The sequence below is a fragment of the Gadus macrocephalus genome, chromosome 7, assembly GCF_031168955.1.
Source record: "Gadus macrocephalus chromosome 7, ASM3116895v1".
Classification (NCBI taxonomy): domain Eukaryota; kingdom Metazoa; phylum Chordata; class Actinopteri; order Gadiformes; family Gadidae; genus Gadus; species Gadus macrocephalus.
Genome location: NC_082388.1, coordinates 2,665,430 through 2,692,027, shown reverse-complemented (window position 1 = coordinate 2,692,027; position 26,598 = coordinate 2,665,430). Strand labels below are relative to the sequence as shown.

The 26,598-nt window shown below is 43.2% G+C and overlaps 1 long non-coding RNA gene across 1 annotated transcript; it reads right to left on the bottom strand.

The window, feature by feature from the left end:
• Positions 1-11,851: 11,851 nt before the first annotated feature.
• LOC132460763 (uncharacterized) lies at positions 11,852-13,657 on the bottom strand. Its single transcript, XR_009526416.1, has 2 exons — positions 13,429-13,657; positions 11,852-12,691 (listed from the first exon to the last, which is right to left on the bottom strand). It is a non-coding gene; the product is annotated as an uncharacterized LOC132460763 (long non-coding RNA).
• Positions 13,658-26,598: the final 12,941 nt, after the last annotated feature.

Here is a 26,598-nt window from a genome sequence, read left to right as displayed (position 1 = left end):
AGGACCGCTACCTCCACCTTTGTGCAAGGAGGAACAGGAGGAGCACTGCCAGAGCCCTGCAAAATGACCTCCAGCAGGCCACAAATGTGCATGTGTCTGCTCAAACGGTCAGAAACAGACTCCATGAGGGTGGTATGAGGGCCCGACGTCCACAGGTGGGGGTTGTGCTTACAGCCCAACACCGTGCAGGACGTTTGGCATTTGCCAGAGAACACCAAGATTGGCAAATTCGCCACTGGCGCCCCGTGCTCTTCACAGATGAAAGCAGGTTCACACTGAGCACATGTGACAGACGCGACAGTCTGGAGACGCCGTGGAGAACGTTCTGCTGCCTGCAACATCCTCCAGCACGACCGGTTTGGCGGTGGGTCAGTAATGGTGTGGGGTGGCATTTCTTTGGGGGGCCGCACAGCCCTCCATGTGCTCGCAAGAGGTACCATGACTGCCATTAGGTACCGAGAAGAGATCTTCAGACCCCTTGTGAGACCATTTGCTGGTGCGGTTGGCCCTGGGTTCCTCCTAATGCAAGACAATGCTAGACCTCATGTGGCTGGAGTGTGTCTGCAGTTCCTGCAAGATGAAGGCATTGATGCTATGGACTGGCCCGCCCGTTCTCCAGACCTGAATCCAATTGAGCACATCTGGGACACCATGTCTCGCTCCATCCACCAACGCCACGTCGCACCACAGACTGTCCAGGAGTTGGCGGATGCTTTAGTCCAGGTCTGGGAGGAGATCCCTCAGGAGACTATCCACCACCTCATCAGGAGCATGCCCAGGCGTTGTAGGGAGGTCATACGGGCACGTGGAGGCCACACACACTACTGAGCCTCATTTTGTTTTAAGGACATTACATCAAAGTTGGATCAGCCTGTAGTGTGTTTTTCCACTTTAATTTTGAGTGTGACTCCAAATCCAGACCTCCATGGGTTAATGAATTTGATTTCCATTGATATTTTTTGTGTGATTTTGTTGTCAGCACATTCAACTATGTAAAGAACAAAGTATTTAATAAAAATATTTCATTCATTCAGTTCTAGGATGTGTTATTTTAGTGTTCCCTTTATTTTTTTGAGCAGTTTACATATAACAGCAACATTACCTTGTGATTATTACAGAGATTGAGGGAGAAATTGCGGTGGATTTCAAGAGCGATGAAAAGGACATGACAGCAGACGGAGAGAGCAATCAAGAGGCCATTTTGCCTGGGGCAGGTGTTTCAGGGCCAGCTGCTCCAGGGACCAGACTGCTAGGGACTGATGGGGCAACTGTGGAGGACCTAATAAGGCAACTAGAAAATGAAAAATTAATGAGAAGGAGAGCAGAGAGGGCTCTTGTAAAACAAAAAATAATCAATTTGGCACAAAGAAAGAGAAACAATTCAGTCAACAAGAAGTTAAACGAAAAAGCCATACAGGTTCAATTCACCGCCCATCATAATCAGAATTGTTGAAGCGGCGGCATATGTAGGGCTTAATGTGCTGAACATCACCCTTTCCAGGATATAATTAAACAAACACTGTTATTTCTACTAGCTATCGCATCATAAAACCCGTCCTTGTAGTAGATTATAACTGAGATATAAAACACTTAGACTAATTCAAGAGAGAGAGATTAAAATAAATCGAGGGGTCCGGAGCAAGTATTGACAAAATACTTTATCGTGAAGTACAACAACAACGATAACAGCCGGGTGGGTCTGCAGAGTCACTTCTCGTCAACAGATTCCAGCCTCTTCTTAAACACACAATAGCACAGTACTCAGCAGTTTCTTGTTTTTTAGGTGTCCACACATAATCAAACACAAATTCTTCTAAACAGATGGTCACTGAGATAGTCTAGGACCCAGGAAGTGGAGTCAGCATGCATTGTCTCAGTAGCTTCCTGCTCCTGGGGGGTTGGGCCCCAACCCCCTGCTCTGACCCAAGACTCCCAGGCCTCGTGGCCAGCCCTGGATAAGAATCCAAGACGCTTTACATGTTTTCTACCATTAGATATACAGGCCTAATAATAATCATAGTTTACCATAGAATATAATCATTAATTTCTACCACACCCTTAAATCAACCTAAATGATCTTAGTAATCCAACATAAATAACTAACTAAATAAGTTAAGTTAGATTCACTACTGAACTTCGTAATTGTTGGTGTAGATACCTTCACATGGCGAAGTCGTATGGAAGCATATATGTAGCAAAATTCAAATGGCAATGCAATTTGGAATTACATTATGCATTTGACAATTCATGATGCAATTTTATAATGTAATTTGTAAATACGTTATTCAAAGTGTATTTTAACATGCAAAGTGACAATGCAATCCTCAATTAAATTTGCAAAAGTTATAACAATACAAATAGAATAACATTTTGTCAAATTCTTTGAGATCCTTTATACAAATTGAAAAGCTATAGCGTCCCCGTGATTGCAATCCACTTCGCCACGCTCTGTGTGTTGCGATATTCAAATGACATTTCAATCCGCAAAACGGAATCCAAAACGGAATCCAAAGAGGAATCCAAAGAGGAATCCAAATAGACGTCAAACTTCGGCTGCACTTTGAAAAATGTGCTGACAAGCACACACTACACACCAACGCTGTTCGTGTGTTCTGTATGCATTGGGATCAATGTACGCTCTGACCTGGAAAAAATCATGTTCTGTAAATCAATATGTTATGTAAGGATTGGATATATAAGGAGCCGAAGTTGAGAACATCGGCAGTGAATTTGCAAACCACTCGGAGGCTTTGTGGTGCCTGCCTGTTCACGGGTAGTGGGGGATTTTGTATTGATTCGTTTTCGTGATTCAGTTCGCTTCGGTCTGTTCGCCAAGACGAGTCGATCGGGAATCGTTTGTTCGTTCAGTCGAGTTTCCGGTAGCGGTGAATCGATCATGGAATGCACGGTTCTCAAACTCAGCTCCTCCCTCGTTCTCATTCTCAATCGTCAACATTATAACTTTAACCAAACACAGCGGGATTGGGAGTGTAGTTGATTATTGAATGTTTAACATATCAGCAAGATAATAGACTTGATTTAGCAATGATGGTGGGGGTCCCGGGTGTTTTAGGCTCTCATAAACAACCCTGTGCAGCCCAAGACAAAATCTACAATGGATGCCAAAATTAACACTGCCTTCAAAATGAGAGCTGGTCAATTGTGAAAAATGCATTAAACTGGAAAACGGGGTTATATGCTATAGACCCTATCGTTTCTGTGGTATTAAGGCTGGTACGACTTTCAAATTACAAATGTGTACACTTTATATTGAAATTATAGACCGTCACTATTCCCATTGAAATGAATGGCATGGTGACTTGTCTTTACAACGAGAGCTGGCGGGTTGTAAAAATGTTATTAAACTGTAAAAAGAAAACGCTCCTATAAAAAGGTCCAGTAACTAAAAATTCCTTCCAAGAAAGGTCCGAACCTACCACGTCCTAATAGCCTTCTTTTGTCAAATACAATCAACACGGCATATTACCTTATAATTTCAGATGTATTGTTTTCCATTTCCAAATAGCTTACTTTTAACCATGAAACTAGTAAGACAAAGTAACCCATATTAACATTTCAAGTAAACAAAACAGGTACATTAGGCCTGCATTTCAAGTAAACATAAAAAGTGCATAAGGCCTACATGTCAAGTAAGCAGAACAGGAACACTAGGCCTACACTTCAAATAAACACAAAAAGAGCATTAGGCCTTCATTTCAAGTAAGCAAAACAGGTACACCAGGCCTACATTTCAAGCAAGCAAACCAGGTACCCCATCTGTAGTGACTGAGACAACCTTTGTTAGATCAATCTCCCTCTTTGACAGCATCTCCTTAATAGCCTTATAAATATCTTCTCGTCTTGTGTGTGTCTCAAGTAGTGTTAGACCCAACAGGTCCTCACAGATCTCTTTCTTGTCTTGATGAAACAATCGCACATAAACCAAAAGCTGGGCATGATCCATTACATCTGAAGACTCATCAATGGCTAAGGATGGGGCACTCTGAACAGCCGCATCAAGCTGTGACAGTGCGTCATCTGAAAACATTTCAGATTTTCTGGTTGTCGTTGCAGCTCACATTGGGATTTGCTTTATTTTTTCTCGCAATTCATCCCTTTGTTTACCTTCAAGTAACGTATCGGCAGCGGCGTTCAAGCACTCCTTCACAACAGTCGTGTCACTGAAAGTTTTTTTGATGTTGCCCCAAAATCCATGCAATCTTAAGTGAGCTTAGTGAGCATTCATTTGCAAGTTGCTGGCCTGTAAATTAGTGTGTGAAGACCTCTCATACTGAGCTCTCAGCTAGGATATTTTCCACACTCTTACTTCTGACTTCTGGGGATACTTTTCCTCGAAGGATCTGTGTTTGGATTCGTAGTGCCGCTTAATATTCCCGCTTTTTATCAGCGCCTAGGTTTCGACACATAAAAGACACAACAAAGGTGAAGTATTGCCTTGCGGGAGAATGAACATGTATTGGTCAGTCCATTCATCTTTAAAATGTCTGTTTTCGGGATAAACTTTCCTTGTTTTCGAGCAAGCCATTTTCTCATTCCAAATCATGCTTTTTTTATTTTATTATTACTATTTTAAATTGGTCATGGGTACGGATAGGACCGTCACTTGGTCCGGACCCTTAACGCGGTCCGCCGTTTGGATATGCCTGCCCTAGAGTATCTGGTATACAGGCAGGGACGAATTTCGAATTATAAATATGTACAATGTATCCTTCAAATTCGTCCATGCAACAGATGGCCAATGTGAATAAATAATAGATAGCTTACGTGTGGGCCGATGAAAAGGTAAAACTGTCAGCGAGTCAGCGACTAGTGGGTCTGGGAGGAATCGAGTCTGAGAACGAACGAGTCAAATGAGACGAACGAGACGAACGAGTGAGTGGAATCAGTTTGGTTCGATCGTCTTAAAGATTTGTTCATTCAAACTGATTTGTTCGCGAACGAGTCAACACTATTCACTGGTAACAATAAAGTCTTCTGTCATACTTGCTCAGGACTCCTCGATTCCTCAAGCGCTCTTATTTAGTTGAAGTGATAGAATTTGGTTATTTTCTACTACACTCGTCACCATACTACAAACTAATACAGCTGTATTTTACCAGCGACGTGACCGCAGTAGTTCTAGCGTTTTACTGATGAGGAGATAATCATACATATGGTGCGTTCCAGGCAACCCGTAACCCGTGTTTTCACAACCCTCTACCAGATCTATGACCTTGTTACAGCTCGTAACTTACGGACTAAAATATGTCCCCGGAACGCAGCATAATGTTATACATCGATCTGGTACGAGTTCACAGGTAGTGAGTTGCGGGTTCGACTGCCATTCCAGGGCCCACTCATATTTTCCCCTTCGCAACTGATTCAAATCAATGGGTTATTTACAGGTTTCTGCAGAGCTTGATGTAATTGTATTGAGATGATGAGATGATCTTTTAAGTTGCATGAAATATACAAACAAATGAATGTAACATCATTTGATCTCTTCATAGATCTAATTTTAAGTATGTGGCTAATGTAATTAACTAAACATGCGTACCTTATATGTTCTTACAACTTGCACCTGGAATACATTTAAAGCAATACATTGAGTACTAATTTGACCTTGTTGTCTCTACACAGGCCAGCCCATCAATTGGTAACATTCAGCCTCTTCTCTCAAGGGAAGTTGCCTACCATACAGACTACCTGGAAACACATATTGTAGCCACACGGCTATCCTTAAAGACTTACTTCACAAGTAAAGGTATGTACTTTCCACCTTGAGTACATTTACTTTTGATGTAGTAGATTCTAGGCTGCATAGACTCTAGGCTGATGCTAGATCCTACCTAAAAAGCCTGGTCCTCTTTGGAAAAGCATCATGACCAGCGCCCTGCCAAAACACAAGACAAACTTGGGAGTTGTATTTCAAAGATGGAATCAGTAAAGAACCCAGAAGGGTTTCAAGACCGATATCACATGAGCTGTTTATCATTGTCAATGAATCATCAATCATCAATGAATTAAAAATGTATAAATGTTAGCTGATTAGCTTAAAGGAAAGGACACGTTGTCGCTTGTTATTGTCAAAAATAGAATGATTGGGCTTGTCTCTCATGTTGTGCTCCGATAATTTGGCGCTGGTGTTCGTTCAGTGTCCTCCAGCTTGAGCTTTGAGTCGAGGGGGGAGGGTGCTGGAGGAGACATCCCTCTCCAAAACTCTGAATCGTTGTCTGCAGTACACATTTTAAACCCTCTGTGTCAATGGTACATACACATACATTTAAATAGTTTCAAACGTACAAATACACACTTCCTCCTTTTATGCAAACAGTGTACCGAAACAATTACTTTTTGTCTTTTTTTTTCTCCCTCTGCAGAAGACAGTGATGCCTTTGGAGACCGTAGCACGCAGCGCGACGCCACCTCGGAGAGTCTGGGTGTGGACGGCCCTGGCTCCTACCACATGTCCAGTCACAGTGGGGAGCTGAAGATCCTGAGCGTCTACGGGAAAGGGGAGGGCCCACTCACGGTGGGCGGCCATGACACCCTCTTCACCGCGTCAGAAGTGGAGGCCCTGAACTCGCTGTCTGCGGACCACAGCGTGGCCAAGAGCCTGTCTATGGGTTGGTAATAACGGTTCTGATGATTTTTCTGATGGAAAAGTGGTCTTTTATTTCCATAATCTTTGTTCAGTGAACGCATAAACCCGTTTGTTAGTTAGCAGTTAAACAAAATGCGATCTCTTTGTTGACAGTTACCAACGACCAACTGATGATTGGGGGTTCGATTCCCTAGTGATGCAAGGTTTTTTCTTTCATTTTGGACTGCACACACATCGCGAGTGACGGATACTCGCACAATGTACACACATCACTGTCTTTACAATTTCTAGGCAACCGAAGTTTAAAGATTGTCAAGTGGTTAACTCTTGAATCGCATGTACTAAGACCTGATGGGTTAGTGGTCAGAGAGCAACTCATCAACGCGGGGATAAGGGGTTCGAATCCTTAATGAAGCTAGCTTTTTTCTTTCATATTGGACTGGATGTTTGTATGCCATTTTGCGTAACTTGTAGTTTATGATGAAGAAATGTTACTGGGGTTAAGGTTAGGGTAACGCTAAGGGTAAGACACAAAGTGTTTTTGCAACACAATATTTCTTATATATAGTATATAGTCCCAGAAGTTGTCCAGCGGTCGTACAAAGTCCAAAGTTTTGATGACTCCAGTAGGAAACTTGCGTGAGTGCTCACAAAACATCATCAAGTCAGCAGTGTGGTACAGGGTGATCATTTCTGATATACAGTACAAAAGCTGAAACTATTAGCCAGGAGTGGGAAAGATGCAGACGCAGACGCAGACGTGGGAAGCAATAAGACGCACCAACACACAGTTGCCTGTTGCAAAATGGTTCAGTTTAATAGAAATAGTTAGGGTTAGCTGGTATGGCGTTATCTGGTATGGCTGTAGTCTAATGTTAGCTTAGTTCGTGTTGTTTCGTCATGTTAATCGCTGGTAATAGTAAGTCATTTGTAGAAATATAGCCTATCATCACAGACTGTAGGAATGTCACCCACCCTCCATCGCGTACGACACTGACGCTCGTAATCTGTAGTGCAAGGGAGTTCGTGCACAGATCCCTGAGACAAACGGCTACGCGCACACATGCAAACCCATAGCGAGTGACGTAGGACGTAAAGTCCCGCCCAGGTCGAAGTGGCGTCGATTTAGAGAGTCCCTTAGAAAGCGCACCCCTTTATGATTCAGTAAACGCTGCCAAATATGCCCGTATTATGCCCACCTTTTTCCTTGCATGGTCCGCGCGTTTACACTGACTGTGGTAATTTTACCGGCTTGATTTCGCACCCCAATTTACCCTCTCAGACCCTACACATATTGGCGCTTTTCATGTACCGTATTTTCCGCACTATAAGGCGCACCGGAGTATAAGCCGCAGCAGCTAAATTGAATGATGTGTACATATATAAGCCGCACTGGACTATAAGCCACAGGTGTTTTAATGTTTAATTACCATTAGGGCTGGCCCGAATGCCATTTTTCTGGCTTTGAATACTTGTTGGTTTTTCCAAGCGAATATTCGAATACTCGTTCCAGAAAAAAACACCATCAAAAACAACATTAATAATCCCTATATACTCCCCGGAACCGATTTTGACAGTATCTGCATATTTTGTTGAATATTTAATAGCTTTTGAACGTTAATTAGTAGGCCTAAGTAGGTTGGAGTTCCTTAGTTTTTCCCTGTGAAAGCGAACAGCTGTTGTTCCGTTCCAAATCAGCTGTCCTCTGCCATCTCAGCCCTTACGGGAGCTTTTCAATTCATCCTGGAACGTGCAACTTTTCAGGGAATTTTTCGAATAAATCCATAACAAATACAAAATATTGATTGTCTTATGTGTCCATATTATATCCATTATATTGTCCTGGGTATTCCCAAGGCGCTCACGGTCTGCAGCAAGCCAGTCACAGTTGATTGGCGCGGCGCTGTACAGCGAACGTAAACAAACAACTAAGCTAAGGTTAGCATTTCGTGGAAGCGTGTCTATGTTCCCCGGGTCCTATGTTCCCCTCTTTGTATGAGACTGGGGAACATAGGACCCTTTTTTAAAAAAAAGGGTCCTATGTTCCCCGCTTTTCCCAAAAAGGGTCCTATGTTCCCCGATATGTATGTGACCAGGACCCTTTTTCCAAAAAAGGGTTCTATGTTCCCCGGTCTGTTACTTTTTCCACCATTACTTCCAAATTCCGGCCGAGATAACTACCATTGCATGTCTTTACCTTTTGTGGAAGAGGGAGAGACGTCGGAGAACCTGACGCAGTCTATTCATACGCCGGTAAACAAACCCCGAGAAGCCCAATCCTTACGAGAGCTCCCCGCGCTACGGCCATCCGGAGGCGCACAGAGCTTTTGGCCGTGATATTATTATACAATTATATAATATTATATAGGCCTACTATTATATAAAGAGCTCCGGGAGTCGCAAACGGCAACAATAACTTTCTCCTCCATGCTGCAGTTTTGATTTGATTGATTGATTGATTTCATTTATTTCAGACACATCAAAATACAAATCAAGCATCGCAAATAACACCAAACAAAATAAAAAGCATGACACTACAATAAACAAAAGCGATGTGCCAATTATTTCACTAAAGAAAAAAATTGCATACATTCAATTGATATGTCTGAAAAGGAGTAGGAAGAAGTGTAACACTTATTTAATCCTACCCCTTTTCCACAGTTCAATAATTAATATTTATTTAATACTGTATATACTTCCTGTATTCCTCATGATCTCTCTTTGTACTATATTTGATATATTATTTCATATATATATTAATATTATTATTATTATTTATTTTTTTATATTTTCCTTCTTACTTCTGTCCCTCATCCCTGTACCTTTTGAAAATCCTTGCTTTTAACCTTTTTTTAAACTGGATCATGTTTGGACATTGCTTTTTTAGTTCACCCCGGACTGCATTGCACTGAGTTGGCCGGTTGAACGCTGATTGGCTGTTACGTTACACATGTCACTCAGTGGCCACGCTGTTGAACGCCGATTGGCTGTCATCACGCGAATGTCGCGTCAAAGTTTAAATATTTTTAAAGATTGATAGATTGCGGGGAACATAGGACCCTTTTCCCAGAAAAGGGTCCTATGTTCCCCCCTTTTCCCAAAAAGGGTCCCCTGGTATGTATGGCTACAGGGGAACATGTGACCCGGGGAACATAGGGATGACCCCCATTTGGGAAAGTATTACTTTTCCTCCCGAGTTCCCGCTAATGTTGTGTTATAAAGTAAAGGGAAACAAGATATCTATTTTTCCTCCACCTCTCTCGCTTCTCTGCTTGGTGTCGCTGACGCTTATAGTTTGCCTCCCTCGCTCTGGTAACGTCACGTACGTGGGAAAAAAACAACGAAGCTCCGAATACTGATTTAAGTTTCGAATACTAATTTTCCGAGTGGCCGTTATATGTAAAAATCCATAGATTACCGCACCGTTATATAAGCCGCAGAATCGAAAAATGGGAAAAAAAAGGCGCGGCTTACAGTCCGAAAATTACGGTAAATGTGATTAGAACGCTTTGCGGTTCCAGGGAAGGGACTTAGGTAGAGGTGTTGCTGCATTGTCTCTACAACAGAGACAACGCAGTGATTTCCACATGAGTAGTTATAACTGGAGGGATACTGATATCTGCAAGCTGCTGACCGTCATGGGGGGGAAGGTGATGCAGTCGCATTTAACAAAGACGGGGAGAGAGTGCGATCTACGAGAAAATACCAGAAGAACTTTCCTTACGATGCTTGGTCAGCAAAGTGGTCAGCCAAATAAAGAATATGTTGTTTATTTTGCGCTTGTAAATAGTGAATCGCGTTTTAGTGTACACTCAGATGTCAACTTATTCTTGCATGCGAGAATGAGTGAATCGAAAGAAAAAAGACATTCGGAGAATGAAATTTATTGATAAGACGTGTACTCTCCGTGCATAGCCCCGCCATCTCCAGTGAACCAAGAAAGCTGGCTCCGTGACGAAGGGGGATTTTACCCCCTCGGTTTTACACAGGCAAGACAATGAATTTGCAGGGCATGCAAAGCCGCGAACAAAGCGGCTTGGCAGAGTAAAAATGCATGATGTGTCCTTAGTGGGGATTGACAACTATTCTGTGCAAATGAAAGAATATGTCTTGTGTGTGTTTCCTTCTTTATGTGGAAAGCAGCAGACCCCGGACACCATTTCAATCAAGGTTGAAGAGGATATTGGTGGAGGCATGTCCGCTGTAGGTTAGTGATACACATTGCATCCATGGAAGCAAACGACCTACCAACTGAGAATGTACTAGATTCTAACTGTGCTGAAAAGCCTGGTCCTCTTTGGAAAAGCATCATGACCAGCGCCCTGTTAAACACGAGTCAAACTTGGGAGTTGTATTTCAAAGATGGAATCAGTCAAGAGCCCAGAAGGGTTTCATGACCGATATCACATGAGGTGGTTTATTATTCTCAAACATCAATGAATTCAAAATGTATAAATGTTAGCTGATCAGCTTACAGGGAAGGACACGTTGTCACTTGTTATTGTCAAAATAGAATAATTGCGCTTGTCTCGCATGTCATGTTGTGCTCAGATCATTATGCGCTGGTGTTCGTTCAGTGTCCTCCACCTGGCCCTCGCTTGAGCTTTGAGTCTAGGGGGGAGGGTGCTGGAGGAAACATCCCTCTCCCGAAAACTGAATCTTCGTCTGCAGTACACATTTTAAACCCTCTGTGTCAAAGTTATATACATTTAAAGAGTTTCTTTCATGTGTACAAATACACACTTCCTCCTTTTATGCAAACAGTGTATTAAGACAATTACCTACTGTCTTTTCTCCCTCTGCAGAAGACTGTGATGCCTTTGGAGACCGTAGCACACAGTGCGGCGCCACCTCGGAGAGTCTGGGTGTGGGCGGCCCTGGCTCCTCCCACATGTCCAGTCACAGCGAGGAGCTGAAGATTCTGAGCGTCTACGGTAAAGGGGAGGGCCCACTGGCGGTGGACGGCCATGACACCCTCTTCACCGCGTCAGAAGTGGAGGCCCTGAACTCGCAGTCTGCGGACCACAGCGTGGCCAAGAGCCTGGAGTGCGGCGAGCGGCTGGTCTGCCACGAGGAGCTGAGTGTGCAGGTTGGAAATCATCTTCTTATTCAGCATCCAAATGAGAGTCTTCCTCTGCTACAACTCCAGCACACACCCTTATAAAGCACACTCCTTTATGATTCAATGAGTCGTAAGCAGGGGCGGACTGGGACAAAAAATCGGCCCGGGCAATTTGAACCAGACCGGCCCACTAAATTCGATAACACACCTTTTCAGTCTTTTTGGTCTCTCGAATGTCTACACCAACCAGGCTTTTAGCTAGCAGGGCGTCTGCCCTATAGTCTACTAAAAAATAAGAAGAAATGGGACGCCCTACTTTTAGGCAGGACGGCCTAAAGACGCCCTATTTTTCTCCCGTTTTACCTGTTAACTTGGCTGAATGTGATCAAAGTTCACCGTTTCAGTCGCTTCAGTGCCCTAGCGAAGTCTAGAATCATACATATGCCCTGCCAATTAGAAAATAGCATTGCTGTATTCCCGCTACAACAACGTTACATCATGATTCCAACGAAACATTGATTCACGGGCTCGCATAAGCTACAGAAGACAGCTGTCTCACCGCACGTCACTGAACCTACTACTTTATGAGTTCAACAAGAGTTTGTGTGTTAAGGTGGTGGTCTTAGTTAATCTAAATTCAATACAATACAATATACATCATACACTTTAAAGTTGTGTAGAAAGTTGTTTCTTTTTGTTAAAGTTGTTACTTGAATTTTGTACCTTGTTGCCTAGTTTCAGTTACACTCACTGTTATTATGTATTAAATTACTAAACATATAAATAAATCAGTGTAATTGTAATATTACCTAAAAACTATCAAGTGCTGTACAAAAAATCCTAGCTAAAAGCCTGACTCCAACTGTGCAACTATTTTCCACATACCTTAAGCCATGCAATGAGTTAAAATCAATCAGTGAGAGTGGACGCATTATACACTTCCAAAAGGTGTTATTTATTAACAAAAAAAGTATACTCCACGTCCATCACAGTAATGGGTAGAGTTCATCCGACTGGGTGTGTACCTGCGTTTAATAGAAGACAAAGACGAAAAATAGAAGACAAAGACAAAGAATAGAGAAGAGAATAAATGATGGATCAGATGTTACTCTACTGTATCAAGAGTAGTACCCACTAAATTGTGAACTTACCCAGTCAAAAGGGAGCCTACTACTCATCCCACAAACATAGGGTTGGCATTTGGCGTTAGAAGCTATTCTCTAGCACAGGGGTTTTCAACTGGTTTTGTCCCAGCGACCACCATTAGACTATTTTTTCAATTTAACTTCAAAAGTACACAGAGGCTATGCTTAACTGCAAATGCTTGTCAACTTCACGCACGGGACTGTACATTCTGAATAATGCATGGCATGACGTTAGGGCGCAATGCATTAACATTAGCACTTCACAGGCTACCATAGACTGGATATGTGCAAGGCTAAATTATGACAGTGTGAATCTCATTTATAATATTAAACTATTGAATGTGATTTACCGAAAAATACCCCTGGACGGAGTATAGGGCTATCATAATTCGGTATCTGGACCGCGCACCAATAGGCTAACGGGCTAGCCCACCACTCAAACACACAACATTAGAGTGTAGGCTAACGGCTGGCTGTTTCAGAGTAGAGTAGGCTGAGGGCTAGCAACAGCTACAGACTTGTCTTGTATTTACAATGCAAACGAACTTGGCCATAGAACATAGGTCCTAAGTCAAACATATTTTAGAGACGTTTTAATTCATGATCAGTAAGCTTACCGTAGGTCGTTGTATCGTATCGCCACCAGCATCACTGTCATCCACGGGAGCTGAGGATGGCCCTGCCGTGGCAAACATTTCTGATATTTTGCCACATTTGGCAGCATTGGCTTGAAGAGCAAGCCTCTTCTTGTCTCGCAGTTTCTCTGCACCCCCTTTTCTCTTTCTCTCCATTTTGGACTGGAGGATTCTCACGAAACGTGCGTTTCTGTGCACCGACCAAGCTAAAGGTAGAGGGTGTTTTGTGATATGATTGGAAGAGCCCCTAGTCAGTACAGAAGACAGCCAATGGGCCACAGACTAGCGTGCGCGTGTCAAGAATGTCAAGGCCATGGGCCACGCTGAGTTTGTTTACCGTCCTAATGCATTATGTAGGCAGGTCCAAATCGAAAGGGGTTGGTGTTGGGTCAGCCCAGGGGATGTGATTGGGCCAGCCCAGTGTCAATAGGGCCGCTGATGAACTACTTTCGTGGGCCAGCCGGTCAGACCATTATATGAAAAAAATAAAAAATAAAAAATAAAAATAAAATAAAAAATAAAAAATCTGGACTATCGGCCCATATTGCACCTCGGCCCACCGGGCAAACGCCCGGTATGCCCGACGGCCAGTCCGCCCCTGGTCGTAAGTGTAGCCTGGCTATTGCCAGACTCGTTGGTCCTTCAGCACAAGAGGCTTGATCAACGGGCCTAGTTCAACTGACTCTGTACGCAAATTGCTGCTTGCCGTCGCTTCCCTGTCGTCATTGTGTTTAACCAGCCAATAGGGTGCCAGGGGGAGAGGCCAACTTGGTGATTGCCGCTGTCGCACCAAAATTGTACCGGGGGCGAAAATGGTACCACCTACGTAATTCGTGTTCGAAACATTACGTCATCGTTCGACACGATTGTCCGTTGCTGGGCAGGTTTCAAAAAACGTTTGCGCTGATGTTGCCAAAGAAGAAATAACAGTATAATAATACAGTAAATAATACAGCCAACACTTTTTTTTTTTGTATTGTATTGAATATAGCTAGTAAATTGAGTGTTTTAAAGTGTATCATAGTCTAGCTAGCTTTTGTTAATACACTCAGTTTACTAGCTAAATGCCATTAAACAATTACATCCAATGCAAATATAAAGTTAGCAACGCTAATAAATTTCATTTGTAAAATAAGTGTTATCTGCTTAATGTTATTTCGTCTTGTGACGCTCAATGAATGAGCGCAAATGTTTATGAATATTCATGAACCTTCCTACGTCATCGTTCGACGCGATCATCCGTTGCAAGGCAACGTTCGACGCGATTGTCCGTTGCCAGGCAGGTTTGGAAATTTCGAACGCAGATTACGTAGGCGCTACAAGTTTTGCCCCTGACACAATTTAGGTGTGACAGCTTCTCCAAAAACGTATCGGAAGCAGAAAGATATGAATTGCTCTTCTCCAGACCCTTCTACGGGGCGAATTCAAATCGCCGTCAGAACAGGTTGGGGGAACCCAGTCTATCGTAAGGGGGGATTTACAACTATTCTGTGCAAATGAAAGGAAATGAAAATGTGTTTCCCTCTTTATGTGGAAATCAGGAGACCCCAGACACAATTTCAATCAAGGTTGAAGAGGATATTGGTGGAAGTGTCACGTTAAAATTGTACCGGGGGCGAAAATTGTACCGGCCTACATCATCTGTTGTTTACATCTTGACAACCTGCCTGGTAACAGACGACGCGATCGTCTGTTGCCGGGCAGGTTGCAAAAAACATTCGGCTCATGTTTCCAAAAGACGAAATAACATAATACAGATAACGGATCGCTAGATAACACTTGTTTTTACTTTATATTTGTATTGTATTTAATTGTTTAATCGAATAGCAAAAGACGACGCGATCGTCTGTTGCCGGGAAACGGGCGATCGCGTCAAATGTAGGAAGGTTCTTGAACATTCATAAATGCGATTAAACAATTAAATACAATACAAATATAAAGTTAGCAACGCCAATGAATGTTAATGGTAAAATAAGTGTTCTGTCTTGTCACGCTCAATGAAGGAGTGCAATGAACGAGCATGAAAGTTTGCGAATGTTCAAGAACCTTCCTACGTCATTTGACGCGATCGCCCGTTTCCCGGGAACAGACGATCGCGTCGTCTGTTACCAGGCAGGTTGTCAAGATGTAAACAACAGATGACGTAGGCCGGTACAATTTTCGCCCCCGGTACAATTTTAACGTGACAGAGGCATTCCCGCTGTAGGTTAGTAATACACATTGCATCCATGCAAGCAAACTGACCTACCAACTGAGAATGTATTCGATTCTAACTGTGTTGGTCCTCTTTTGAAAAGCATCATGACCGGCACCCTGCAAAAACACAAGGACTACTATACAGTTTATAGTAGAATGATTTACATCTTCTTCATGGCAGGTGTCAGGAATGCTGAATCTGCTCTGATTCCCAGTATAACTACAGTATTGGTAAAGCAGGTGATCGGAAACAACAGATGACCTGGGTTGTGTCTTTATGACCTCCCCACATCCTTAAAAGGCGGAGACGTAGCGGTGTCTTTTCAGCTGGAGCCTTTGACCCTTGACCCCCCCAAGGGGAACAAGGGAAATGCATAATAAACAAAAAGACGTTAGGAAGAAAGTGTCAAAATATACTTACAAAATATACAGTGTGTGCAAGTACATGCTGTATCCCTTTGTGCAAATAATTAATTAATACCATTACTTTCTCTGTCTTTGTTTTCCTCTCTGAAGAAGACGGCAATGACATCAGAGACTGTAGCACGCAGCACGGCGACGCCTCAGAGAGTCTGCGCGTGGACGCCCCTGGCTCCTCCCACATGGCCAGTCACAACGGGGAGCTGCGGATCCTGAGCGTCTACGGAAAAGGGGAGGGCCCACTGGCGGTGGATGGTTGGTGGAAGGTTTCTCCCAACAATACCAATATGATCGTCCACATGAGGACCCGACCAAACGAGAAGCCGTACGGGTGCGACCAATGCAAGAAGCGCTACATACGGGAAGACTTCCTGAAGATCCACATGAGGACTTGCTCTGGGGGGAAGCCCTACAGGTGTGACCAATGCACGAAGAGCTTCAGTCAAAGTGAACGCCTGAAGAGCCACATGAGGACTCACACCGGGGAGAAGCCCTACAGCTGTGACCAATGCACGAAGAGCTTCAGTCAGCAAAACGAACTGAAGAAACACATGAGGACTCACACCGGGGAGAAGCCCTACAGGTGTGACCAATGCACGAAGAGCTTCAGTCAGAGCTCCTGTCTGAAGATCCACATGAGAACGCACTCCGGGGAGAAGCCCTACAGGTGTGACCAATGCACGAAGAGCTTCAGTCAAAGTGAACACCTGAAGAGCCACATGAGGACTCACACCGGGGAGAAGCCCTACCGGTGTGACCAATGCACGAAGCGCTTCAGTTCGAAAGGCAAGCTGAAGATCCACATGAAGACTCACACCGGCGAGAAGTTTAATTTCTAACGCAAGGTCAGTTTTATTTCTAACATTATGAGAATCAGGCCCTTTGTGCAAAATTCTGAACTACCCCTTTAAAGGGATGCTTTGACACCTGTATCCAGGTGCTGCTTTTTTTTTTCATCATGATTAAACGCTTTCCAACTTTTGATTCGCCATGTTTTTATTTTTGAGAAATTATATCTGCGTGATGACGAATGACTTAGTTCTAGGACACTTCTGACTGCAAAACATTTGATTTCATTTTCTTTCAATTAAAGGGGACGGAAGGTAGCTCTAGGTCCAAGGAGAATGTATATAAATTACTTTAAATTGACTAATTATATAAACAGGGTTTATATCATTTGTATACAATTGTATATTGGAGTTACGTTCGATATTTCCACAACTTTGTCATTCCCTCCTTTGCTATTAGAAAAGCCTGCAAAGTTTACTTGTGAAATAGACTGCAATTAAACCCCACATGATTGTGTTAGTTTCACTTACCTTTTGGCATGTCATTAATGCCAACTACCTCTTGTTTTGACTTTCTAATTGCTGTCTTTCTACTGCCATTATTTTCTAGTTCATACCTAGGCTTTTATCACAATAGGCAATCGTGGTTGAAGAGGATCCACTTAAAACGGTCCCTGGTTAAATGTCTAGATCTCAGTGATGCTTGAGTCAGTTCATCAGTTCATTATTCTCAGGGGACAGAGTCAGAAGATTCCTAGCATTGGTCCCCCTTCACTCCTTGTTTGCCGTGGCGGCTGGTGATCAAATTTGTGGGATGGGTGCAGTAATGAACGGGGTAGGCAATTTTGATTTCCTGTATTCTGGTGCATTTCTGGGATGCCCAATAGCTAAAAAATCATTCAGACTCATAGCCTACATCCTGACTTGCAGGGCCTGGACAAGCTTACACTGCATATACAGAACTACTTTATGGCCATTTTAGGGTCGTTCCACCAACCATTGCTATTATTGAGGAGAATTAGAAAACAAGGTTTTTCTTCACCATACTTGCAAACAATGATTGATAACCAGCTAAATTAGTGAGGTATGTGCAAAAAACAATGTAGGAAAAAATAATCAGTACTCCATTGGGACACATTCCCACACCTGAATGACCACTTAGACATTTGGTCATGGACTATGTTGACATGATTAAAAGTGTAGGTGGTAAAAGGTACATTTTAGATATCATTGACAGGTTCAGCAGATGGGTAGAAGCAGTCCCATCAAAAGACCAAAGTGCAGCTACAGTAATCTAAGTTTCTGACTAGAGAAGTGAGACAATGGGACAGCGTTTATTCAGAAAACACTCAAACAAGGGATTCAGCATTTGCATGTCAAACAAAGACTAGTTTGCGTCTAGCATCCTCAATCATAAGGTATGGTGGAAAGAGTGAATGGGACGCTCAAGACAAAAATCCATAAAAATTTGTGCAAGATCTAAATTGAATTGGATTGATGCACTACCACTGGCACTAATGAGCAATCGAATGCAAGCTAACAGAACGACGCATCATACACCGCATGAAATGCTTACGGGTCGACCCATGCCTTCACCTATCATTCGAGGGCCCCATAAGGGACCTCCATTAGAACAGCTGGAAACGGAATTAAGACGGTATATAGGACAGCTAACTGGCATACACAGGCTTATATTTCAACAGGAAAAAGGCTGAATTCCAGAGTAGGAGTAGGAGCACCAAGAGAGTCGGAGCCAGGTGACCAGGTGTACCTAAGGGGAGTTCAGGAGGGGGTGGAACCAGCCCAGGAGAGAAGGACCATACAAAGTCACCAACGCAACACCAACAGCCATCCAGGTGGAAGGCAGTGCCACCTGGTATCACCTCAACCACTGCACAAAAGCCGCTCAACCTTAAACAAGGGAAGAGCGTGAGGAGGAGCCAGATGCAGACACGCCTGGGGCTGACCAACTACCCTAGGACCAGACCCAGCCGAGCAAGGAGCAACAGACACACGACAATGCTGAAAATGGCGAGCCTACTCCTGACCCTCTACGGGTTGCAGGGCTGGACTGGGACCAAAAAATGGCCCTGGCATTTTTGGCCATGGCAGCCCACTATGATTATGAGAGAGAGAGAGAGAGAGAGAGAGAGAGAGAGAGAGAGAGAGAGAGAGAGAGAGAGAGAGAGAGAGAGAGAGAGAGAGAGAGAGAGAGAGAGAGAGAGAGAGAGAGAGAGAGAGAGAGAGAGAGAGAGAGAGAGAGAGAGAGAGAGAGAGAGAGAGAGAGAGAGAGAGAGAGAGAGATTGAGAGAGAGATTGAGAGAGAGATTGAGAGATTGATTTACGTTTCTTCTCCATTTTTCTGTCAGTTAGTGACGTGACTGATTGACAGCCGAGGCCCAAGGGGCGGGACCTCGGCCCTCTGCTGTGTGTGTGATAGGGCCAGGGCCAGCCCAGAACCAATCATAATGAGTTATGGCCTGGGCCAAAGTTTTATTGAACTTTCAGGTTAAGTTGACAGCCCGCACGACCAAGAGGGAAGGAACGGACCTCGGCCCTCAGCTGTGTGACATGGCTGGGCCGGGCCGGGTCCATTAAAAAAATAAATAAAAAATAAATAAAAAGTAAACCTCAAGTAAACCTCGTCGACCCAAAAAGGCCTGTCAGCCCACCGGGCATTGCCCGGTACGCCCGATGGCCAGTCCAGCCCTGACGGGTTGGGCCAGATTCCGCTGGCTCATGGACAGATCCTGAGGAAGGATGAAACTACAGAGACAACACAGACCTGGAACAGCCAGGAATCAGGAGCTGGTACTGAAGGAAGCGTAAGAGAAACACAGGACAATCCAGCCCGACACATTCAGGAATAGTTAAAAAGGAAGAGAGAAGAGTCTTGTATGCTCAGATACCACCGCAAAACCGATAAAAATTATGTTTACTGTTATGTCTGGTAACCAATCGTTATGTGCATTAACTTTCCATCGGTTGTATGAACTAGCTTGGAGGAAAAGTCAGTGTAAAGTGTACAGGTCATACTCAGAAAATCTGAATATCGTGCAAAAGTTCATTTATTTCAGTAATTCAACTTAAAAGGTCATACTAATACTTTATGTAGACTCATTACATGTCAAGTGAGATATTCCAAGCCTTTATTTGTTAAAATTTTTAAGATTATGGCTTCCACCTTATGAAAACCCAAAATTCAAAATCTTAGAAAATTAGAATATTACATGCAATCAATAAAAAAAGGATTTTAAATAAGGAAATGTTGGCCCTATGAAAAGTATAATCATGCATATGTACTCAGTACTTGGTTTGGGCCCCTTTTGCATGAATTACTAATGCGGCGTGGCATGGATGCTATCAGCCTGTGGCACTGCTGAGGTGTTATGGAAGACCAGGGTGCTTCAATAGCGGCCTTCAGCTCTTTGGCATTGTTCGGTCTCGTGTCTTTCATCTTTCTCTTGGCAATGCCCCATAGATTCTCTATGGGGTTCAGGTCAGGCGAGTTTGCTGGCCAATCAAGGACAGTAATCCCATGGTCATTGAACCAGGTTTTTGTAGTTTTGGCAGTGTGGGCAGGTGCCAAGTCCTGCTGGGAAATGAAGTCAGCATCCCCATAAAGATGGTCCGCTGAAGAAAGCATGAGGTGCTCTAAAATGTCCTGGAAGACGGCTGCGTTGACTCCGGTCTTAATAAAGCACAGTTGACCAACACCAGCAGATGACATGGCTCCCCAAACCAACAGACAGTGGAAACTTCACACTGGACTTCAAGCATCTTGCATTCTGTGCCTCTCCAATCTTTCTCCAGACTCTGGGACCTTGGTTTCCGAAAAGAGGACTTTGGACCATTGAGCAACAGATCAGTTATTTTTTTCTTTAGCCCAGGTAAGACGCTTCTGACGTTGTTTTTTGTTCAGGAGCGGCTTGACAAGAGGAATATGACATTTAAAGCCCATTTCACAGATTCGTCTGTGTGTGGTGGCTTTTGATGCAGTCACCCCAGCCTCAGTCCAGTCCTTGTGAAGCTCTCCAACACTTTTGAAAGGCCTTTTGCGCACAATCCTCTCCAGGCTGCGGTCATCCCTGCTGCTTGTGCACCTTTTTCTTCCACACTTTGCTCTTCCACTTAACTTTCTATTAATGTGCTTTGATACAGCACTTGGCGAACATCCAACTTCTTTTGCAATTACCTTCTGAGGCTTTCCCTTCTTGTGGAGGGTGTCAATGATGGTTTTCTGCACAACTTTCAGGAGAGACGTCACGGGAGGAGGGCAATAGATGACGTCAGAGCGCAGACAGACGTGATGCGTAAAGGAATGAAGAATATTGTTGTCATTAAAAGTACATGAAGAGTTTATATGAATCAACGATTACTGAATAAATCATTTTTATTCAAATCGAGGTTCAGTCTCAATTCCTGTGCTTTAAGGAATACACTTAAGTTAACGTTGTGTTGACTAAATAACCACACTGGTTACTGGTTAAGCAGGGCTGCTGACTTTCTTTCCACTGTTTGCCACTGGCCATGTGAGTCTGTGTGTGTGTGCATGTGAATATATATATATATATATATAGGCCTATATATATATATATATATATATAGATAAAGGGTTCACTGGCACTCTTGGCTCAGCCACTGCATGTATATTTATCCGTTTTTTACTGTTTGTATAAGAAGAAAGGCCTTGATGAACATTTACTGGTACACCTCAAATCAAAGGCTGTGATCCACTGTTCTAGAGCATGAAGAACCATGAACACCTATCAGCTAGAACCCATAGACCAGGGGTCGGCAACCCTTGGCACGGCACGGGGCAGCATAATCATTGACACACTTTAAAAAAATTAATATATACGGTATATGTATATTTTAATTGTATTATTATTATTAAAAAAATTCACAGCACTATGCGGCAGCATAATCATTACTACCGATTTTTTTAGTGCAAATATGTTTAAATTAGTTACAGAAAGCAGTGTTCTGAAATGGGATCAATTTATAGTTTTTAAACCTATGGTGTGTGTAATAGAGAAGAAAATATTTCAAATATTGTTGCAAGTGGCCTGTATGCATCTCCTTCACATGGTATTGCTACGCAGTACATGTCTTTAAGATATGTGGATGTTTCCAAAATTCCCATATATTCTCGTTTTTTACATTTCTCACAGTGCAAATATATTTTTGAATGAGTTTCTGAAAATGGTGTTTTAAGATGGGACATATGTAAGGGATAATGTATAGAACGCCGGTCATTATCGAGAAAATAAGCCCCGACAGGGCGAACAGGACACCGACGAGCAGCGGAGGTGTCTTGCTTCGCCATGAACGGGCTTATTTTACGATATTGACCGGCAAAGTTCCATACATTATCCCGCTTATTACACGGCTACTTGCCAAAACGAAACAATTTATTTACAATGTATTTGTTACCAGCATTCATAGTGTTGATCAGCAAAGAAATAGTCCGCCTAAGTAAATAATTGACCGCTGGAAGTTGTGAAGTGCCCATGCAAGTGAACGGAACGTTGAAAAGACCCGTGTAATAAGTAATTATAATTTGTAAGCCCATGTTGCAAACATAACAACCAAAAAAATATTAAAATGTTAATGCATGATTGTGGACTATATGGAAATAGTGCAATTCCAGGTCTTCTGGAAATGTTTTTGGTCGCAGTGCATAAGTCAGCTTAATTTTTAACATATTGTTGCTTAAGACACACTCATTAACGAGATGTCAAACTGGGACTGCATGTTGAAAAGGCTGCTGACCCCGGCCAAAGACTGTAACACAATATGGTCTTATACCACAGCATTGTGAAATACTTGATCCTGATTGGTCAATAACGTTGAGCAATCAACATTGAAATAAAAATAACACTGTCAGGGTATCCCATTATTTTTCAAAAACGGGGCAGCTCAACCGTCATGTGACTCGGGGTGGGACTGCCAAACCAGACCAATGCGTTCACTATCAAGAGACAACGGAGATCACCAGCACAGAGAGCACACTGGTGGAAACCAGACCGATGTGTTCACTATCAAGAGACAACGGAGATCACCAGCGCAGAGAGCACACTGGTGGAAACCAGACCGATGTGTTCACTATCAAGAGACAACAGAGATCACCAGCGCAGAGAGCACACTGGTGGATCTCACTACGTCAGTCTGCAGACGCATCGGCGACGGAACCTGGGCCAAGGCGGCTCAGAGGGCTAAACGCTGCTGTGTGTTGTTGCACATAAACGCTAGACAAACGGAGGTTAGACTGGAGACTCCAACCACATAGGTAGTCGCCGTCGGGGGAAACATTGTAAGAAACCAACCTGAGTGCAGAAGTCAAGGAGCCGGTGCTAAGGATCGAACCACAGTGGTTGAAACACCGATCTGGGGGTGAGAGAGTGAAGAACCAGGGTGGATGTACTGCAGAGCTGATGAGATGGGGGTGGATAGCAGGTGGGGGTGGGGGGGCTTGGAGCCGGTGAAGGGGAGTGATAGCATTCAGGGAGCTGGGGGAATTAATGGATTGTTACACCCAACACACACACACACACACACACACACACACACACACACACACACACACACACACACACACACACACACACACACAGAGAGAGGAAGACAGCAGGGAACACAGGAGACACAAGGGAGAGGGAGGACATGAGAGACACAAAGAATGACAGTGCCAACGTCCAGGCACAGTGGACACAGCCTGGCCGTAGAGCCAGGCCGTCACAGGCAGAGCTGGCTGCCCAGAGGAGACCGGCTGGGTCCATTCTGTACCCAGGAGAGGGAGACAGAAGACCACTTCCTACTGTATGAGACACAAGGGAGAGGGGAGGACAAAGCGTGAGAGAGAGAGCGAGAGGGGGAGAATGTAGCTATTCTGCAGAATATATATTGTCCTTAGAATATACCTATTCCACAGAAATGACACCATTCTACTTTTTGTAAATTTTTATTGAAATAAAAAATATGGAATAGAGAATATGTTATATATGTATCCTGGTTTATATTTAGGGTCAGGGTTATTATCTTACTGTATTCCTCCTTTATAATGAGAGCAGTACAACATTAATGCAGATCTAGTAGAGATTCTATTTGAGGAAAAAACATTAGTTGTTTGGGATGTTTGATTATTTTATTATTAAACAAAGGCCCTAGTCTGTTTGATTGACAGGTGAGATTATCAGGGAGGCAGTGTTTATACCTTCATAATCATAACGATAGGGGCAGCGTCTGTGAACAGATTTTCTGTGGGCACTCTGGTTACCATAGATGTATATATCTATGGGCTCCACCATTCCCACGCCGGAGAGAGAAAGCCCTGCTCTACCCAGAAGTCCTAGCGATGGTATTACAGAATAGTTTAATAGAAAATATACATAATACCCTAATGACACCATAACTGGACCGGTGTATTGATCTAATACTGCTATGTATTTTATTGTATTGCAGTGCTTTTTTTATTAAACCGAACCATTAGAGAGAAATTCATCGTGTATATACGTGTCACCGTAACACTGTCCAAAGCATCAAACATACCACAGCGAGAGTGTCCTGCTGTTCAACTCATAGAGCTGGGCGCCCGGGCCATCAACCTCTGGTGTCCCAGCACAAGGTCGCCAGGAACGTGGAGGGTGAGACACACACACACACACACACACACACACACACACACACACACACACACACACACACACACACACACACACTTTTTTAATATGAGGCCTTTCCCCCATTCTTTTCTTTACTCTAGATTGGAACGAACGTGGCCGACTATTTATTGGACGCTGGGGCAGCGAGGGCATACCCCTACATACTGGTCCAAATGTGCCCGTTTGGGCAAATTTAGAAAATGTTATAGATTTGGGGATTTTTGAGTTATTGTTCAGTTATTGTTGCTATTGATATTGCTATTGTTACTATTGTGATTTGCACATGATCATTGCACTTTTTTTATTAAAAAAAATTGTTTTCCCCATCTTTTGGTCAGATCATTATTCATTGCTCCATACCTGTGCACAGGCCAGATTAAAAAATAATATGAAATATTAAGAATATATTTAATATTTGATAAATTAAATAAGTGTATTCAGGATCATCACTGAATTGTGATAACATTAAATAAAGAAGAAATAGCCAATTTGTTTTAACTCATGAATTAAATTAATTTAACCCAACCTTGTTGACTAGTTATATATATAGTATATATATCTACTATACATATATATATATTTATACAACGGGGGGCCTAAATCCAGCGATCTGATTGGTTCCTAACTGTTGTATAATGAGCGTATTCATAACTGCTATGACGCCCGATCATTTTGTGAAAGTATCACTCCGCGCCTTGAAGTGGAAACCGTTACAACCGTTCTCTCGGAGGGACGCTAAAGTGTGTTGCATAGCGACCGTCGTGCATTTTGAAGGCAGCCAGGAGGGACTACTTTTTGGCAGTCTTTAATAAAACGGCTACTTTGACTTTCTTGGTTTCTTTTTAAATGTAGTGTGTCTATGACTTTCGTTTCGCCATAACAGTAACCGTTGTATAAAAGCAATAGATCACTTCAGTCAGTGGCATGTGCTCATTATACCACTGTGAAGGGGGTCGCCGGCCCTCCGCTGCGCGTCGGGGCCGGACAACGCCCCTTAACAGTGGTATAATACCACAGCCATACCACAGCCTGGCGTGATCTATTGCTTAAATATATAGTATATATATATATATATATATATATATATATATATGGGTTGTCATGGTGGCGGCGCCGGTTAAGGGGACTCCTCAACAACATAGCAGTATTTGACTTATTTTAGTGTTTTTATGCGTGATTTTACCCTGTAAAGTTGCGGGCTGTAATACATATGACCGAGAGACACTGTTGAACATAAGAGATTCGGGGATTATTCACGGTCAACCGGAGTTTTTCAACTGGGAACCCCAGAACGGATGCTTGTTTATATTGTGTGTCTTTTAGGGATATTGTTCCGAATACCCCTATGTATTTGTGACATTTGTTCTGTCAGGCAGACTGTATTGCGCCCTTACCTCTAGGGGGGGTCATTTTCCCATTTGGTAAACATTGACGCGTACTATATAATGCTCATCCCACCAGCTGTCGGTGTTACCGATTAGCATATAACCGAGGCGTCTGATCGCATTTTAATGCAGTTTCCACGATTCTAGTCATTTACTTACGTGATGGTAGAACACTAGTGACGGTTGAAAACTTTCAAAGTAGTGGGCATTTTTCGGCTGGAGGAGCTTATGATAACTTGCGCTCCCCGCCGGCAGCCAATAACGTCTCAACACTCAAGTGAAACAGTCCAATCAAACCATGCGTGGTTTTGGCCCAGTAAATGAAACAGACAAATCAGACAGGAGTGTTTTTTCTGCCAGGGCGGGGGAGGGCGGGGGAGCAAGTGAAACAAGTGAAACACAGGTGTAGAGCACAACAGCATTCCGGTGGCGCAGAGATGACACGCAAACTCGTGAAGCGTTCTAAATTTTAGTTTCTTATTAATATCTCTATTCTAATAATTGTAATAATAACTTATGGGTTGGGTATTCTTTCTGTTGAGACACCGCCCCCTAGTGGTGGAGTTGTGCGATGCAGCCAACACAGTCCTCTCCTTCTCTCGCTGCGTCCTGGTGAACCCGAGAACGGATTACGAGATAGTATTTTAGTTCCATGTACACCATTGAGAGCGTGGGATTCAAGCATGTCACCATAACACT